A 16,583-nucleotide genomic window follows, 5' to 3' on the forward strand; every position below is an offset into this window, starting at 1 on the left:
AAAGAATTACAGAGAATTGGAGATCAAAAGTTAAAAAGAGGGTGAAAAGGTTGGGACGATTTTTCCATTCTTCATTACTGAAGGACAAACACCGAAATTTAAATCGGTGAAGGATGATTTTACCTTTAAAATTGTGGAAGTTGAAAAGCTAGAAGTTTCGAATTTAAAATTTTGAAACGGTGTCTCTTTTTTTCCTATTTATCATGCATTTAAAATGATTTTGAAACTGTGTCTTTGTTTGTCCTTATTTATTATAGGGCTTCAATTCTTTTTTCTGTTTCTTTCTTCATGGAGGAAGTAGAAAGGTTTATGTAGTAACTAGAAGACGTTTAATTTTTTTTTCTTTTTACTATATGAGATATGAAAGAGCAAAGTAGTAATAATTGAGACATTTATTCCTACAATTAGTCTTATACAATAAGGAACAGAAATAGGTGAAGAAGTAATAACTACAACATTTATTCTCACAATAAGATAAAATAACAAAAAGTAGGAAAAAACCCAAAGCGGATAAAAATATAGAGAAGATCAAAAGGGTGTAAACGCTGACAAATGAAGGGGTATTACGTTTGTTTTTCTCAATTAATTTTCTTAATTATTTGATTGTGTATTTACATTTTTAAACAAAAATATTTTAAAGTAATGATTGATTGAAGGGTAAAATTGTCATGCCTCGAACCTGGGCCCGGACGTAACACGGCACTCGATGTCTGACTACATGTGACCAAGCGAACCAACTGGCTGGCTGAATCAACATGTGGTATCATAACATACTGAATGCGGAAGATAAACTAACACATGCTGATATACTGAAAGTCTGGATGATATAAATCAAAATGCGGAAATACTAATACAATTCTGAAACATATTTGTAGCCAACATAGCTTAATATGAAAAGCCCGTGACTTTGTCTAACTGTTACTCTAGTCTATGAAGCCTCTATTTGAGTACTGAAAACACTGACTGTATGTGAATACTGAAAACTGTAGTAATGATAATGCTCCGAAAGAACTGGGGATCACCAAATAGCTGGCACGAGAATCCTAACGCTCTGAATCATCAACCTGTAAATCATTACCTGCATCGTGAGATGCAGGCCTCGGGCAAAAGGGACGTCAGTACATTTGAATTGTACTGGTATGTAAAGCAACTGAAAGAAAGAATTATAAATGTTGGAACTGAAACTAAGCTGATAACTGAGAATTGATAATTGATCACTGAAATGATAACTAATAAATGAAATGATACCTAATAACTGAACTGAACAAAGGAAGTAAGGATATGAATACTCCATCTTCTGAATGATGAACAACCTATTTATCTGAATATTAAACAGCAGCCTCAGGCCCAATATATATATGTGCACAAACTGCGGCCTCGAGCCCAAGTATATGTATACATAACTGCGACCTCAGGTCCAAAATACATAAAGCATAAATTGCGGCCTCAGGCCCAAAGATGCATAAAGCATTAACTGCAGCCTTAGGCCCAAATACAGGTGTTCGACATTCAGGGATTTAAAATTAGAAATTGAGAATCATACTGCAATATATAATAGTGAAATACTAAATCACGCTGAGTTACATAATACTGGAATACTGGATCACACTGAGTTACATTATACTAGAATACTGAATCATACTGAGTTACATAATATTGGAATACTGAATAGGACTAGAATGGGATATGTATTCTTGAACTGGTTGTGAACACTGAAACTTCAACTGTTTATGACATGCTGAGTAAGCTATACTGAGACTAAGGGATATCAAGCCCAAGTCTATATTGAATACGAACTGAGCTTAGAACGTTAAGAATGAAAGTCATGAATGAGTTATGAAGCTAGAGAATAGAAGTCCTACAATTATTCAAGGAACTCGGCTTAACTATATTTCTGAGGCAATTGATACGTTGTAAAAGAAACATAGTATTGGGAGAATTATTAAAATTCCCAAACATAGAGAGTTAGCCTTACATACCTTAACTTCCTGCTCTTGAGCATAATACAACATTCGCCAACCCTTTCAACTTTAATCTATATCAATACAAGTCAAAGGGATTCCAAATTAGCAACAATAGTCATGTTTCGGTCACTTAGGCATTTTATCAAACACTCGGTGGCATAAAGCTTCATAGCCCTTATTAATGGTGTTTCTACACCTAATAACTCATTCTCTTGCTCTTAAATAAATTCTAAAGTCTCAAATGGTTATAAACAATATTATTCTTTATCACCTATAAGATAATCAACACCCATAACCAATAATAACCTATCAACAACCCAAACCTATCAGCATTCATGTTTTTCTATCAAACCCATCAACTTATATCTCATGAAATAGAGTCTATAATCATTAATTCAATGATAGAATCAACTAGAGGGTGAAGATATTACCTTTTTGAAGTTCAACCTCCTTGAATTCAAGTTCTAGGGTTTCTTCTCTAATCAATGATGTTCCAATCGAATATCTAATGATATGGAGGTTTTACCCATATTAATAAGATATTGAAAAATTGAAATAAACATAGAATCACCATTAGAACTTACCTTGGGTGGTGGAGGGACCCTTGAGGAGTTAGGTTTTTGAGAGTTTTCCTTTGTAGAGCAAGTTTTTATGTTTTGGGGCTGTGGGGGACGAAATAGGGCTAAAAAAATGACTTTCCAAGTCGCCCACCGCATCTCGGTTGGCGCTGCCGTGGTCCCGACCGCGGTAAATCACTGGAACACTGCCTCGCCACCGCGGTCGCAGTACAACGCGGCAGTACCGCGGTGGTTGCATACCATTCTGTAAAACGCGCATAACTTTTTGCACAGAGATCCGTTCGGGCTCCATAATATATCGTTGGAAATATATTTCAAAGGACTACAATTTTCATGCTTTGAGTTTTACCAGATTCCTTACACACTTTTACTAAAACTTGCTGGAATACATACCTTCTGCAAACTTAGACGATTTTGCCAAATCTTATGCACCTCACTTTCCATCTTGATTTTGAAACAACTATTTTCACCCATAATCATCCCGATGGGACTTCACATGTTCAAATATATCCTTACTACTCCTTTAACTCATTCATACCTAAGCCGAATTTTTATGGGGTATTACATTATCTCCCCCTTGGGATCATTCGTCCTCGAATGATTGCCCTGACTGTAACTTTTGCTAACTCCGGATCTTAAATGGGTCTGGTGCAACCATGAACTTTCATCAACACTTGCATACTAAACATAATGAATACATGATTACTGAATTGTTGATATACTGAACTGAACTGCATTGACTGAATATTGATCTGCCATGAATACGTGAATACTGAACTAACATGGATATCTGAATATTGAACTGGCACGAATATTTGCGAATTGAACTAACATCAATATCAAAGTACTAAGCTGGCATGAATATCTAAGTATTGGACTGACATGAGTAGCTGAGTATTGAATGGACTTGAATATCTGAGTATTAAACTTACATGAGTATCTGAGTACTGAACTGGCATGAGTATCCGAGTACTGAACTGACATGAGTATCTGAGTACTGAACTGACATGAGTATTTGAGTGTTGGAAACTTGAATGTTATAACATTACACGCGAAATACTGGTTGTACCACCACTAATTCTGGTGACAACTCCAACTCATAAGCTAATTGACCGATCCTTCGCAATATTCTATATGGCCCAATATAGTAGGGACTATGCTTTCCCTTTTTCTCAAATCTCATAATACCTTTCATAGGTGAAACTTTCAAAAACACCCAATCATCAACTTGAAACTCTAGGTCTCTATGCCGAACGCTCGAATAGGACATTTTGGCGGCTCTAAATTTTCTTCAAACGCTCTTGAATCAACTTAAATTTCTCTATAGTCTGATAGACCAAATAAGGTCCTAACAATTCCACTTCTCCAACTTCGAACCAACCAATTGGTGATCTACACCTTCCCCCACACATAGCTTCATACGGTGCCATCTTGATACTACAATGGTAGGTTATTATTAGCAAGGCCAATAAGAGGTATGTGATCATCCAAATTACTTTTAACATCAAGGAAATATCCTCAATTATTTGAACAATGCGCTCTGCCTAGCCATCTTTTTAAGGATGAAAAACGTGTGCCTAATCATTTCTGAAAGAACTTCTAAAAGTTCATTTTAAACTGAGCACTACAATCCCAAATGATGGACCACGGATTCCCATGTAATTAGACGATTTCCTGAATGTATAACTTGGTATAATCTTATGTTGAATCTGTAGTCTTTACTGGCAAGAAATGTGATGACTTGGTAAGTCAATTTACAATCATCCAATCAAATCATGCTTTTAAAATGATAAAGATAATCCCGTTTATAATTTCATGTTTACCATCTCCACACAAAATATGTGTATTCTGTGATAAAACACTAGGCTTTCTACTACTCGACTTTCACTTGCTGACAATTAAGACAATTGGCCGCAAGTCTGCGACGTTCTTTTTCATGTAGTTCATCCAATCAATCTCCTTGGTCATGATGCATATTTGGGGGACCTGGATGGAAATAATACCAGGAATTATAGGCTTCTAACATGATCTTCCCTTTTTAAGTCCATCTATGTCTGGAACACACAATTTTGGTACCTCAAAGTACCATCATCTCCCTCTTATTCGAAAGCCATCATCTTATACTTGTGAATCTCCTCTTTCAGCTACAACAAGTAGGGATCATCAAACTATTTCTCCTTCACTTCGCCTACTAAGGGGGAACAAGTCATATTCTAGACAACAACTCTGTCATCTTTTAGAGTCCGAAGTCGAACTCCTATCTTGGCTGGTGAACTTCTTTTACCAGAGTTCTCTTATCTACCTCAATCATGAGTTATACTTCCCATACTTTATCTTCTTAAGAACTTCCTGAAAACACTTATAGAATTGTTGTGAGCTAAGTCTTTAACCAGTACTCCGAAGACTAGAGTCTCGTGCAATGGCACTACCCTCGTGATACATAACTGGGCATGAATCTATAGCTTTCTGTGATCATTTTTTCATCAATAACTAAACTCGGTGATCATTATACTCACTTTGTTTTTCTTACACTTGCTAGACATAATCCGTGTGGTAATTATACAATTTTCCCTCATTACCGAACTGATTTTCTTTTTCATATCCCATGCTACTATTCGAGTTTTAGATCTCCAACTAGACTTACTGAAAATTTTCACATCACCCCTTAGACCATAGGTCTTATACTTGTGGATCCTTCTCTTTTTGTTGGGATCCAAATAACTTTCCTTATTCTCTGCAAATCTGTGCACTCTACGTCAATGATGACTCATCTTCCAACTTACTTCTGAGAAATCTTCTTACTAGAAAAAACTAAATTATTCACTTAACGGAAAGCTAATGTATTCACAGTTATCATATACAATCTTAATAATTTAACTCTGTTCACACTATCACTCCTGGAGAAACTACATTACGATAATTCCTAAAGGCTATTCTTCTATAGTTTGTGCTCTCACTGCTAGCTAATATTTTTTTTCCACTGCTACTGTACTTCGAGTTTAACTTAAACTCTTTGGGTTCTAACACACGTTCGGTATTTCAAACTGTCATCCACTCACTAGAGTTAACCTGGCTAAGTGAATCAAATTGTACCCCTACTAGCTCTGCTGAAAGTGCTAATTCACTGTATCAACTCAAAACTTACTTACTAATCTTTTACTAACCACCTGCTAGCATCATATTTTCTTCTCCTGCTTTGAATAACTAAAGTGAGCATAAGGTTACTCCTAAATTCCCTCATCATCTGACCATATTCTTTTGCCGCACACTATCATTCTTTTCGAACTATGTACATGGATCACACTTAGGGAAATTCATCTGTCTTAAACAAAATTAGAATATGTAACCCCAAAATTTCTATATAATATAAAATCATATCATACTATAAACATCCCGGGTAATCATTTAGTCACATAACCTAAGGGGGAATTGCCATATCTTTTATCTTACACCAATAGCTGCTTTTTATAGTAACTTACTAACGTGGTACTTCTAGTTCTGATTTGAATAAATATGAACAACTTAAAATCATTCCCTGAAATTCACTATTGGCTGCTCTTAGTTCTCATTGCATACATCATATCTTCTAGTCATTTGCATGAGTTGTACGAAATCACATCTTTGGTAATAACAAACGTTTCTGACTCCTAGGTATTTTACCCTTAGGCTCTTTTCTGTCCAAAACTATAGTGACCAATGTTTGGGTCTGACATCCAAACAATCATCATCCAACTTGTGGCTCCATTTCCAAGAATTAAAAGAAATTGTTCTCTGAGGTAAAATGCATACGAATACACTACCATGCACAAACTTATCCTTCAAAGTATACCATCATCTGATAAATCACTTCTTGCACCATCCGGTAAGTCTTGGTCTTAATCCAGACCTAGAGTATGCAAGCGTTTAGCTATAATCACTATTACTTATATTTTTTTTGAGAACCCATATGCATCACTGTATACTCACAAGTCACCAGAAATTTCGATACACTAAAAATCGGATATTTGATAAACATATAACTGAATACTAGAGTACTGAATAATCATAAACTTGCTAACTGAGAAATTACCGAAAGATTGTACAACTGGTAACTAAGGTAAACTGATTACCATAAGACACGATAGCTGCTTTTGTACTTTCTGATAAGGTTATGCTTTAATTTGTACTACTATCCATTGCATCCCGCTTTTAACGTCCTCTCAAGTCTCATATTTACCAACCTGTACTCCATAATTATAGCCCAATGGAAATTATCCTCTCTAGGACCTTAGATTTCTCATGGGTGTCGCTTGGGCATCCAGTACGTTTGGAATTCGATAGGAAGAGAAGGTTACCTTTTGCTATAAGCTTCATGGCACGATCTAGAGTAGAAAGAAGTGAGACAATCCTGGATGTCTTGGTAGTTAATCGTTTATATGAGTGGCCGGCACACACATATAAAGGAAACTCTACTAGACACAGCTTCATAGACTCCCTAGGACTATTGAACCTAGTGCTCTGATATCAAGCTTTGTCACACCCCAAACCTAGGCCTGGACGTAACACGGCACTCGGTGCCTGACTACATGTGATCAAGCGAACCAACTGGTTGGGTGAATCAACATGTGGTATCATAACATACTGAATACGGAAGATAAACTAACACATGCTAATATACTGAAAGTCTGGATGATATAAATCAAAGTGCGGAAATACTAATACAATTTTGAAACATATTTGTAGCCAACATAGCTTAATATGAAAAGCTCGTGACTTTGTCTAACTATTACTCTAGTCTATGAAGCCTCTATTTGAGTACTGAAAACACTGACTGTATTTGAATACTGAAGACTGTAGTAATGATAATGCCCCAAAAGAACTGGGGATCACCAAATAGCTGGTACGAGAATCCTAGCACTCTGAATCATCAACCTGTAAATCATTACCTGCATCGTGAGATGCAGGCCCCAGGCAAAAGGGACGTCAGTACATTTGAATTGTACTGGTATGTAAAGCAACTGAAAGAAAGAATTATAAATGCTGGAACTGAAACTAAGTTGATAACTGAGAATTGATAATTGATCACTGAAATGATAACTAATAAATGAAATGATACCTAATAACTGAACTGAACAAAGGAAGTAAGGATATGAATACTCCATCTTCTGAATGATGAACCTGTTTATCTTAATATTAAACAGCAGCCTCAAGACCAATATATATATGTGCACAAACTGCGGCCTCGGGCCCAAGTATACGTATACATAACTGTGACCTCAGGTCCAAAATGCATAAAGCATAAACTGCGGCCTCAGGCCCAAAGATGCATAAAGCATTAACTGCAGCCTCAGGCCCAAATACAGGTGTTCGACATTCAAGGATTTAAAACTAGGAATTGAGAATCATACTGCAATATATAAAAGTGAAATACTAAATCACGTTGAGTTACATGATACTGGAATACTGGATCACACTGAGTTACATTATACTAGAATATTGAATCATACTGAGTTACATAATACTGGAATACTGAATAGGACTAGAATGGGACATGTATTCTTGAACTGGTTGTGAACACTGAAACTTCAACTGTTTATGACATGCTGAGTAAGCTATACTGAGACTTAGGGACATCAAGCCCAAGTCTATATTGAATACGAACTGAGCTCACAACGTTAAGAATGAAAGTCATGAATGAGTTATGAAGCTAGAGAATAGAAGTCCTACAACTATTCAAGGAACTCGGCTTAACTATATTTCTGAGGCAATTGATACGTCGTAAAAGAAACGTAGTATAGGGAGAATTATTAAAATTCCCAAACATAGAGAGTTAGCCTCACATACCTTAACTTCCTGCTCTTGAGCATAATACAACATTCGCCAACCCTTTTAACTTTAATCTATATCAATACAAGTCAAAGGGATTCCAAATTAGCAACAATAGTCATGTTTCGGTCACTTAGGCATTTTATCAAACACTCGGTGGAATAAAGCTTCATAGCCCTTATTAATGGTGGTTCTACACTCAATAACCCATTCTCTTGCTCTTAAATAAATTCTAAAGTCTCAAATGGTTATAAACAACATTATTCTTTATCACCTATAAGATAATCAATACCCATAACCAATAATAACCTATCAACAACCCAAACCTATCACCGTTCATGATTTTCTATCAAACCCATCAACTCATATCTCATGAAATAGAGTCTATAATCATTAATTCAATGATAGAATCAACTAGAGGGTGAAGATATTACCTTTTTGAAGTTCAACCTCCTTGAATTCAAGTTCTAGGGTTTCTTCTCTCATCAATGATGTTCCAATCGAATATCTAATGATATGGAGGGTTTACCCATATTAATAAGATATTGGAAAATTGAAATAAACATAGAATCACCATTAGAACTTTCCTTGGGTGGTGGAGGGACCCTTGAGGAGTTAGGTTTTTGAGAGTTTTCCTTTGTAGAGCAAGTTTTTATGTTTGGGGTTGTGGGGGACGAAATAGGGCTAAAAAATGACTTTCCAAGTCGTCCACCGTGACCTGTTTGGCGCGGCCGTGGTCCCGACAGCGGTAAATCGCTGGAACACTGCCTCGCCACCGCGGTCACGGTACAATGCGGCAGGACCGCGGTGGTTGCATACCGTTCTGTAAAACGGGCATAACATTTTTCACAGAGCTCTGTTTGAGCTCCATAATATATCGTTGGAAACCTATTTCAAACGCCTACAACTTTAATGCTTTGCGCTTTTCCTGATTTCTTACACATTTGCATTAAAATCTGCTGGAAGACATATCTTCTGCAAACTTAGTTGATTTTGCCAAATCTTATGCACCTCACTTTCCATCTTGATTTTGAAACAACTATTTTCACCCATAATCATCCTGATGAGACTTCACATGTTCAAAATATATCCTTACTAATCCTTAAACTCATTCATACCTAAGCCGAATTTTTACGGAGTGTTATAAAAATGGCCACTTAGTTTTTAATGGGTAAAATTTTAAATCAACTTTTGAATTGGAGGTGTTCCTATTTTTAGTATAGTATGATTTAATTGCAATAATTATGTAGGAGTCTAAAGTCATGTCTCTTGAAAAAGAATTTCAAAAGTCATTATTATTAAAAAATAACTATTTCTTTGCATGAGAGAACCCAACGGCCAAATCGAAGGACTTGTGGCAATTATATACAGAATCTAATGCCTCATCACAATGGTGAGGAATTTCTGCATCATGTATATTGAAAAGACAACTGAAAAAGTTTTTCATATTTGGCTTTGATAATCATTTGTCATCTTCAAAGCTTTATTCCATCTCTATGGAGTAGAGGCATCATCGCCCTTTTTTAAAGATTCTGTTTTCCTTGCTTCATTCAAACGTATGCATTTTTATTTTTCCTTTACTCACTTATCCCATTTGAATAGATCACGATTCACGAGATTTGAAATCATTCTGGAAAAATGACTTCTAAAGGAGATATAAGGATCACAACCTTTCCACTGATATCACTATTTGCATATTCTCATTTGACATCTTACTTTCTGCATATTTCATTTCTCTCTATCTGATATCAAAAAAATAATTCGCAAAAATATTAGTGAAAGCCATGGTAATACCTTGAAGTTGGCCTATCATTTTTTCTCGAGTAGTAGGAACTGAAGAAGTAAGTACGCACTTTTGGTAATTTTTATATAGCAATCGTTGTTGCACAGATTTTACAAACATATCCTGGACATACTTGGTTATTTTTCAGGTTTAAAACAAGAGATTTGCAGCCTGAAATTTGGGTGCTAGGACAGAGAGAGATCCTTGACGTTGTAGCTTTGAGGTAGAAAGTCGTTACTCCCTCCGTTTCATATTAAGTGAGGTACTTTCCTTTTTAGTCTATTCCAAAACAAATGACACATTTCTAAATTTGGAAATAATTCAACTTTAAACTCTTTCATTTTACTCATTTACCCTTAATGAGATGCTTTTATAGCCACACAAATGTTATGGCCCCATAAACTTTTTACCCCTTAAGCTTTTAAGACCACAAGTTTAAAATTTCTTCTTCTTTTTTCTTAAACTCCGTACCGAGTCAAACTACCTCATTTAATATGAAACGGAGGGAGTATTTCATATGTGTGGATGTTGGTCGGGTGTGAATTTTACATTTCCCAACTGGCCAGGTTTATTAAAATCTTCACTTTTCTTAAAACTAATGGCATTTCTATTTGTTAAGATCTTTTTCTATGGAACTCACGTGCTAACTCGTATCTTGAGTTGATGCTGAGTTTTATATAACCATTTGAATCATGCAAGATATATATTATTATGAATTTATGACTATCTATTGAAGTTAATATTAAATCTATATATTAATCTAAAGCAGGGACCTTAGAAAGTGATGTGGCATATCTTATCGATGAGGAAATGTATTTATCTATTTTCTTAGATTTTAGGGATTTTTCTTCTCTTTTCACACAATAAACTCAATTAATAAATCTAAAAGAATAATTTCCTGAAACAGTGCATTAGTTTCTTATGTTACACCTATTGTGTCTCCTCTCTTTGCTCATTATTATGTACCATTACAACTTTTTCTGTAACGTCTCCTTTTTTCGTGCAAGCGTCTTTTCAACCTTCTTCTTTGTTTTGAATTTTTTTTTCTCCACTTTTTTGGGTCAGGTTTAATTATATCTCACTTTTTGTTAAGACCTACTACAACACTTTTATGTGGTAAGATCTTTTTCCTACAGGCCTCTCACCTCTTCCCTAAATTTTGCAACCTGTTTAAAGTTAAATTTATGCACCAATCTCAAATTACTTGCGCATTCTATGCCGTTCAAACTTCGTTTTGCTTTAAATTTGAAAAACAAGAAGGGACATCAATAGGCAGTAAAAGCATCAAACAAACAATGGAAACGGAGGGAGTAGATATTATCGTCGAATGCATTGAGTTTAGTATAAAAAGAAAGAAGAGGAGTAAGATACATGACTTTTGATGGAGTAAAAAGATTCGTGTCTTTTGAAGGAAGAGACAGAGCAAAGCCTGCTAACTCATATATTAATACTGAGTTTCAGATAATCATTTGAATCAAGATGTATTATTATGAGAGACTTGACACAAAAAGGTAAAGTTTTTATTAAGATCATTCATTACGAATAGGATGAGAATAGAGAAAAAGAAGGGGAGATGGAGATGCACCGGACTCCGAAATGTATATTGAATGAATGTGTGTATTATATAGAATAGTAGAACAGATTTATCATTTTTGTTATAAAGCCAAATTAGGAGGAAATTTTTCTTAGTGAGGCAGGAAGTAGCATGTTAGGGGGAGAGAAAGAAGAAAAGAAACGAAAGACACGATAAATGAAAAGGAAAAAGAAAAGAACTAGAAATGAAAAGGAAAAAGAAAAGAAGAAAGTACGTACATTTCTTTTTCCATTGTTACCTAATCTAAGACGTTTTGATTTTTATCTTCTTCTTCTTTTTCATCTGTTACATTTTTTCCTTCTTCTTATTTTTTTTGGTTTACTTTCCATTTCTCTTTTCTTTGTTGTAAATATAGGAAACTTTCAAAAAGGAAAAGAAGGTGTAGAGTGTAGATTTTACATATATATTCCTATGGCCAAAAAACATGTTTATATTCTTCTTCTTCTTCTTCTTCTTCTTCTTCTTCTTCTTCTTCTTCTTCTTCTTCTTCTTCTTCTTCCTAATTAGCTTTGTTCGTTTTACCTCCCCTTATTTGAGGAATCCCATTTAAGATCTTTAATTTTTGATGATTAAGGATCAGACAATCGTGTTTAATTTAGAGGAGTAGGAAACTGATAATTTTTTTTGTGCTCAAATATCTCTAATTAGTTTGGTTATTTTCACCTTCCCTTACCTAAATTCCCCTATTGAAAGCCACTTATGAGTTATGAGGGGCTTTGAATCTGCAAATGCCGTTATTTTTCATCGACGCACTATGCCGGCTTTTGGGGATGCTAGAAGTATCTAATTTGCTATTTCTTTTGCCATCTTGCTTATATACCATGAGAAACTAACTACTTAGTGCTTTTTATTGTTCATATAGGTAATAGTGCTTGACTTTGGGAAGTATACTCTTTATGATGATATATGAAGAGGTATGTTCCTTTGGTCAAAAGGAGTATTTTAGTTGGATTAGAAGCCAACTATAGTCGAAGATTTAATAGTATGATATGATGAAGTGGAAGAAATAAAGAAAGAAGGGAAAGAGAAAAAAATAAAGAAAATAATTACAGAAATTGCAATTTTACTAACGATGAATGACGAAAACATTAAACAATATACTATGTGTTTTTATTACTAATTGTTGTTTCTTTTACCACAAAAAGATTTCTTACCAAATGGTTGCATATGTAAAGTTATTAAGCATATATCGTGTAGTCTGATTATCATTCTTTTTGTTGCCTTCAATTTTTTTTTGTGAAACTGAGCTAACCGTTAATATAAATATGTTTTACAAATTCAACTTATAGAATTAAAATTTAAAAAGAAGTTTGTAACGCTCATTTATTTATCTTTATGACCGTGCAGAGCGCGGCAAATTCACTAGTTAAAAGAGTATTTAAGAGGACTAGTGGTTTATTTTCAAGAGGAAAATCAGTGATGACATTCACGGGATAACATAAATACAATAATAGCTATTCTATGCCAACACATAGCGCATAATGTAGCACTACTCTTGATTCAATTATGTCAACGCTTTCTTATATATATTCCAGATTCACTTATACATGCACTACAAGGAAAAACAAAAGTGCCAAAAACCAATCTTTGTGAGACCAAGTAGGATTAAAAAGATACTAAAGCAAGGACGTGGAAAAGGCTCAGATTACTTCATACACTGAAAAATAGGTTACAAGAGACTATTTATAAGAAAAGTAAGACTCCCATAACAAGCTTCATAACTTTAACCTATTGTTATATAAAAAGATTGAGATTATTTCTTACAAGGATCTTAAGGAGGTCCTAGTTAGGAAGTGCACTGCACAACCGCAAAAGCAGCTCCCTAACAACTTAACTATACAATAAAACAAAAAAATTAAACTTATATAACTACTTTCTCAACAAAGAATAATGAAGTTTCCTTAAGATGAGCAACAATAATTGGCAGCTCAAATTTCGATGGAGTCCACAAGTAGGCCAATAATGTGAGGTTTTAAGACTTTCTCCGGATGAGTATATCCATCTAGATTGTGTATCTATGTAACCTCAACAATATGAGCAAGATTGAGAATAGGAGTTAAAAGCTCTGCAGATACTGGAGTTGGCCTAAGAAGTCCTTCATTAAGATCCTTCCATGCTGTCTCAGCCATTTTTTGGAATTTATCCATTGCCTCTTTTGTTGATACACCATAATCTCTCATGCAACACTCAATTCCTGTTGCAATTTGTCCTCTGCTTTTCTCAACCTGTAAAGGCAGATAGATTAAGGGTTAGCTTATATAAGCCTCAATTGACATCACAAAACTTATAGTTTGTCCAAATCTCACATAATGATATAAAATTGTGAGACACAACTCATACCTCGTACGTTGCTGTATCATCAATAACTCGGCATATAATCACACTAGCTTCAAGAATTTTAGGATTCTTTGACAACCACTCAAAATCCTGCTTGGTAGCAGACTTCATACCCAAATATGATGTTGTCGCAGGGTAGTAATATGTAGTAGTTGCCAGTGCATTGCCTAGATATTCAGAAACAGGTGGCATATATCCTTCAATAAACCATGTTGACTCGACATTTTAATTTCTTACTACTTCTTTCATCTGTGAATACAAAACATATATATTCAAGTGTTAGAAAATTCTGATTGAATTATTACAAGTTTCTGATCACTAAAAGACTTGCACAAGGTAAAACATAGTGAGAAATGGATTAAGGAGAAAACGTATTTTGATAGTTAAGTTGCCCAAAAATACTCTTTCTATTGCATGACAGACAATATGAGATCTTCCAGCACTAGACAATTCCTTTTCATAATCCTTGTACGGCATCTGCGTATGCCTCAAGTTCTTTAACTGTACCATAAGCATCAAAGGTGTCATCGACAATCGAAATCATTGATATGGTCTTAACGAGCATGACGCGAGCTTGAGAGTATTGAGGCTCAAAATAAACTCCTAATGCCCAAAAGGTAGCATTCAACTACTCGATCTCTAGCATATGGAAGTGTTGTTACGAAATCCAAATCTTTCCACCACCTGCAGCGTAACAAATTAACATCACTACTTGAGATATAATCAATCAAAAAGGGTTCATCGTTCTTATTTATCGCACCTTGATACTTCAGCAAGTTCTTGTTTGTGCAACATCTGGAGCAAGTTGAAATCCAATTTGGCAAATCGAAGTAACACATTATTTTTCGATTGTTCCTTCTCATATATTGATGAGATGAAGAATCGGGTCTCAACTCTAGGAACGCCCTTGTTTCAAATTTCCTAGAACTATCAAATTCCTATTACTTTATTTATAAAAGCTAATGTCATTGTTGCGGCATAAATTTCAATTATTAATGCAGAGTCCACTTTGATGAACTTAAGACTAATATAGTATTTGTTTAGGTCAGTTTAGAGTAAAATTGACTGGATGGTCTAAAAGTTAGTCAAACAGTTTCCACGAACACAACGATTAAAAATATACTATATAATTACGTAGTCCTTTATAAAATTTAGGTTAGTAATTTTGTAGAAATAGAATTTATTTATCACTTAGATTGTTATGAATGAGGTTTGCCCCAGCTAAACATCTTCCCCACTCAGTAAACACCCCACACCACTCATGGCAACCGGCCGTCCTAACTCACCACCGTCGGAACTTAAAGTGAGTCACCAAACTTTACGTGTGAAACTTAAAACACTATCACTATTTCATCATATACAACACCCACCTACATGCAAAGTCTACTAGATCGTAATCAATTCCACCACATACCAAACACCTGCCACTCAAGCCACTCACACTTAGACCTATCCGATGAAACCACAAATGAAACCAACACAGAAACTTTCATCCCATTATCCGCTTCCGACAAAACTAGATTATAGTCACCCTGGAAATATTCTGTAATGGTTAAGGTTTTTGGCCGTAAAGTGAGTCACCAAACTTTACGTGCGAAACTTAAAATACTATGGCGGCCATCTGAAGACCTACTGCTCATCGATTTGGGCTCAGACTTCTTCCTCATTAAGTTTCAAAAAGAGGAAAATATGACTAAAGCACTGCATGAAGGACCTATTGATTTATCTTTAATCACTTCCTCTATGTTCGCAAATGGGAGCCCAAATTCATTGCTTCAAATACCCAACTAACATACTCCGCTATCGGGATCAAATTGCCTGAATTACCTACTGAATTTAATGATCTTGAAATTCTACAAAGGGTGGGATCCAAAATCGGTATACTGCTAAAAGTTGACACTTGTACTTCTGCCACGACCAGGGGTAGATATGCACGCATTTGCATAGAAGTTCCATTTGAAAAACCACTTACAACACATGTGTTTATTGGCATGCATCATCAACAAATACTGTATGAAGGCTTTAACATGCTATGTACCAAATGCGGAAGGCTAGGCCACACTACTAATCGATGCCCTTTCGTAATCACGCAAAACACAACCAATCCACCCTCAGCACCCAATAATCCAGTCAATACCTCATCATTCACTTCACCTTCCACTCTCCCAATACCTGATTCTTCCCAATCCAAACAAATCGATGGGGATTGGAAAACAGTTCAATTCCCATACAAGTCAAGAATACAAAGTCCTCCTAGAAGACGAGACACATTATTTCTACCGTGATCTGCTAACAAACCACTTCACAACGAACACTTGCCAAATCAAGTTACAGTGGCGGTTCCTGTGGACCCCACAGATAAATCTTCTACCAGATCAACCCCTAACCCTAATAAATTACCTACACAAAATGTCTATAATACCCACCCAAATTTTTTTTAGACATTCTACTCTTGACCTATTACACAATATTGAAGATGAAACCATGATTGAGTCCAATGTCACAACCATGAGCCCAGTAGT

The 16,583-nt window shown here is 35.3% G+C and overlaps 1 pseudogene; it reads right to left on the reverse strand.

Annotated features, from left to right (window-relative positions):
* Positions 1-13,652: 13,652 nt before the first annotated feature.
* Positions 13,653-16,290, reverse strand: LOC107764898 (putative 5-epi-aristolochene synthase 4; annotated as a pseudogene).
* Between the last annotated feature and the right edge of the window lie 293 nt (positions 16,291-16,583).

Source organism: Nicotiana tabacum, chromosome 11 (assembly GCF_000715075.1).
Source record: "Nicotiana tabacum cultivar K326 chromosome 11, ASM71507v2, whole genome shotgun sequence".
Classification (NCBI taxonomy): domain Eukaryota; kingdom Viridiplantae; phylum Streptophyta; class Magnoliopsida; order Solanales; family Solanaceae; genus Nicotiana; species Nicotiana tabacum.